General features: G+C 38.6%; 1 non-coding gene across 1 annotated transcript; it reads left to right on the top strand.

Annotated features, from left to right (window-relative positions):
• On the top strand, positions 1-72 carry TRNAP-UGG. Its single transcript has one exon. It is a non-coding gene; the product is annotated as a tRNA-Pro (tRNA).
• The last annotated feature ends 4319 nt before the right edge of the window (positions 73-4391 follow it).

Here is a 4391-nt window from a genome sequence, read left to right on the forward strand (position 1 = left end):
GGGCATTTGGTCTAGTGGTATGATTTTTGCTTTGGGTGCAAGAGGTCTTGAGTTCAATTCTCGGAATGCCCTGCAAAAGAAAAAAAGGACAATTTTGAAAGAAAAAAAAAAACAAAAGAAACTAAAATAGTTTTAGTTATCAATGGATCCTAACCCAAAGGAATGTGTGGCAATGCACAACTTCAACTTTTATATAAATTTCATATATAGAGGCACGGAAAAGAAAGAAAAAAAAAACAAAAGAAACTAAAATAGTTTTAGTTATCAATGGATCCTAACCCAAAGGAATGTGTGGCAATGCACAACTTCAACTTTTATATAAATTTCATATATAGAGGCACGGAAAAGAAAGAAAAAAAAAACAAAAGAAACTAAAATAGTTTTAGTTATCAATGGATCCTAACCCAAAGGAATGTGTGGCAATGCACAACTTCAACTTTTATATAAATTTCATATATAGAGGCACGGAAAATATATAGATTAGCAACAAAGAATTATAGATCTACTATAAAGGCATTTGGTCGAAGTGGTATATGATTATCATTTTAGGTGTGAGAGGTCTCAAGTTCGATTCTCAAAATGCCCCCAACAATATTATCTCAAAATGAATTATGCAAGATAATATGATTTAAAATGTGATTTTTAAACATTGAACCAAGAAGATGAGAATAGAGAATGAAACATATATTCTTCAAATAGGTCTGTTGTCACAATCTTTTTAAGGAAGATGGGCCGAAATAAATTCATTATGTCACCTTGATGTTGTATTCTAAGTCATTATGTCACCTTGATGTGGTATTCTCAGGGGCCGAAGTGCAAAGCCCCGTAGTCTATTCTCAGGGGCCGAAGTGCAAAGCCCCATAGCCTCTCCATGGTCAGGAAGGCAGGCGAACCGCGCACACTCAAAGAAAAAAAAAAGAAGATCTCCTTTTTCTATCACACGTAGAATTGTCATTCTTTTGTCTTTTAAAATTTCATATATTGAGGCACCGAAAATATATAGACTACCAACTAAGAATTATTGATCTACTACAAAGGTATTTTGTCTAAGTGGTATGATTATCCTTTTGGGTGTGAGAGGTCTCAAGTTCGATTCTCAAAAAGTCCCCAACAATATTATATCAAAATGAATTATGCAAGATAATATGATTTAAAATGTGGTTTTTAAACATTGAACCACCAACAATATTATATCAAAATGAATTATGCAAGATAATATGATTTAAAATGTGGTTTTTAAACATTGAACCAAGAAGATGAGAATAGAGAATGAAACATATTCTTGGAAGAATAAAGATCGTCTCAAGTCGACTTTCAGTCAAATAGGTCATCTGCCGAAATAACCGATGAAGAAGTTTCAGAGAGCCAAAGAAGTTTAAGAGTGCCATACGTTCGAAGTGCCATAGGTTCGAATCTTGTCATCTGCCGAAATAACCGATGAAGAAGTTTCAGAGAGCCAATGAAGTTTAAGAGTGCCATAGGTTCGAATCTTGTCATCTGCCGAAATAACCGATGAAGAAGTTTCAGAGAGCCAATGAAGTTTAAGAGTGCCATAGGTTCGAATCTTGTCATCTGCCGAAATAACCGATGAAGAAGTTTCAGAGAGCCAATGAAGTTTAAGAGTGCCATAGGTTCGAATCTTGTCATCTGCCGAAATAACCGATGAAGAAGTTTCAGAGAGCCAATGAAGTTTAAGAGTGCCATAGGTTCGAATCTTGTCATCTGCCGAAATAACCGATGAAGAAGTTTCAGAGAGCCAATGAAGTTTAAGAGTGCCATAGGTTCGAATCTTGTCACCTTGATGTGTTATTCTCAGGGGCCGAAGTGCAAGCCCCAAGCCCCGTGGTCAGGAAGGCAGACATGTTGTCAGTTGTTGTCACAATCCTTTTAAGAAAGATGGCCCAAATAACCGATGAAGAAGTTTCAGAGAGCCATAGGTTTGAATCCTGTCACCTTGATGTGTTATTCTCAGGGGCCGAAGTGCAAGCCCCAAGCCCCGTGGTCAGGAAGGCAGACATGTTGTCAGTTGTTGTCACAATCCTTTTAAGAAAGATGGCCCAAATAACCGATGAAGAAGTTTCAGAGAGCCATAGGTTTGAATCCTGTCACCTTGATGTGTTATTCTCAGGGGCCGAAGTGCAAAGCCCCGTAGTCTATTCGTGGTTAGGAAGGCAGACATGTTGTCAGCTGCCGTCACATAGGCCATCTGTCGTCACATAGGCCATCTGTCGTCACAATCCTTTTAAGAAAGATGCGCCCAAATAACCGATGAAGAAGTTTTAGAGAGCCATAGGTTCGAATCCTGTCACCTTGATGTGTTATTCTCAGGGGCCGAAGTGCAAAGCCCCNTCCCGAACATAGAGGTCCTGCTTATCCATACCCAAAAGTCACACTTTCAGCCGAAAGACTGATTTTTTTCATAAAGTCGGTTCATAGATCAAGAAAGAATGAAGCTGTTGACGGGGACAGTTATGCGATACGTCTTTTCATACTCGCCTTTTCTTTAACCCTACTATCAACCTAGCCATTCTCGCTTGTTGCTTTAAGGGGTCTCCCCACTGTAGATTACTCGGATTGGTTCTCGCGTCCCTGTGCCAAAAAGAATGGGCGAGTTTGGTTTGAATGTTCATCGATTGGGTGGATCCATATGCTCCGGGGGGGGGTCAGACGAGGTGTAACGCAGTCTAGTCAGCGCATCTGTTTTGGGTATGTTGTCCGCTAAAGGTTTTAGGAAAGGGGGTACAAATTTTCTACATAGGTCATCTGTGGTCACAATCCTTTTAAGGAAGATGCTCCCAAATAATCGGTGAAAAATAGCCTTTAAAGAAGTTTCAGAGAGCAAGAAGAGGCAGAAAAGAGAATAGGAGTGAGTCGTGCAAGGAAGAAGGAACTAGTAGGTTAAATTTGGGTTCGTTTGAACTAAAAAACGAACCAAAGTTTTTCAAACGAACTCAAATTTAAGACTCACTAGCCCAAAGTCCATATGTGGTAAAAAAAAAAAAAATTTTCCATGGCCCAACCCTTATTCGCAGTTCGCATCCAACCATTTCCTTTTCAACCTACACGTATGCTCCAGGCCAAACTCACGTAACTAGTTAGAAGATGCGGCCCACAACTAAACGGAAGACAAGTGTCACAATCGCACTCTTGCAGTAGTGAGACAATGATTATGTGACATTTGTTCTAATCCAATGAACAAGTCAACCATGCAAAATTTAGACTGAACGAACAATAGCAGTGTATGCTCGAATCACGTTTAGAAGAAATATTTTAGAAAACGTGAGCGAGGAAATACATTAAAAACAATTTCAAATAAAGCAATGTTATAAGCTAAAAGTGAAGAAACAACAACTGGTCACGTTCTCCTATAGTACATTTTGGGACATTTTAGTCCTGATGGGTGTAGATATGATTTTGAGGACTAATCATACACCCCGTATTGGCACAACAATAATAGTAAAGGCCTATCTAAGATGAAAGCAAGTAAAACGTGTTTGGAATGAGCATGCCACCATGAACCACAAATCGTTTACAGGAATAGCTGAGACATCTAACATGCAGCCACAGGCAACATGCCTTGGCCAATCATGACTGCGACATCTGCCCTTACACAATTTGTCAATATCTCTATCAACTGGCTCTTCATAAACTCAACGTTGTAGGATGAGGCTAACTTTAGTTCTCGCGATGCGCTTCTAGCTGATCTCAGTATTGAGAAGTCTTTTCCAACCTACTAGGAGCTATTGAAAATCACTTCACGGTTTGTTAACTCTTCAAGTCTTCTCTGTTGGTGTCTTTCCTACTTTCTTCACTTGAAACAATTTCTTCTTTGCATGACGTCATACCACCTGCTTTTACTTGATGTTTTCTTGGTCGGAATAATAACATTTCAAGTTACTTATGTGGACAACAGGGTTAGTCTGTATCCATAGGAAAAATTGGATCCTATATGATGTCTTCCTTATCTTGTGGATAACTTCGACTAGTCCATAGAATTTTCACACCAGTCTTTGGTTCTTGTTGCTTTGAACTCAAAGTTGATCTAACCTTAACTTATCATACCACTCTATTTGCTTTGAAATTATCGTAGAAAGTACGGGGATCAATACCTTGCATCTCCAATTGAATCGATTACTAAATATATTATTTCTTTTCAATTTTTTCTTATTTAGGACATAATGAGCTGGGATAGTTTTTCATTTTCAGATGACGAGATGTTTAGGACTTTGTGACATAAGAATTGTGGGGATATAGCTTAGATGGTAGAGCACTCGCTTTGCATGTGAGAGTTATGGAGATTGATTTCCTGCATCTCTAGGTTTTCTTCATTTTCACTATTATTGATGATGGGAAATTTAGGGTTTTATGATGCAAGAATTGTGGGGATGTAG

The sequence above is a fragment of the Cucurbita pepo genome, chromosome LG14, assembly GCF_002806865.2.
Source record: "Cucurbita pepo subsp. pepo cultivar mu-cu-16 chromosome LG14, ASM280686v2, whole genome shotgun sequence".
Lineage (NCBI taxonomy): Eukaryota > Viridiplantae > Streptophyta > Magnoliopsida > Cucurbitales > Cucurbitaceae > Cucurbita > Cucurbita pepo.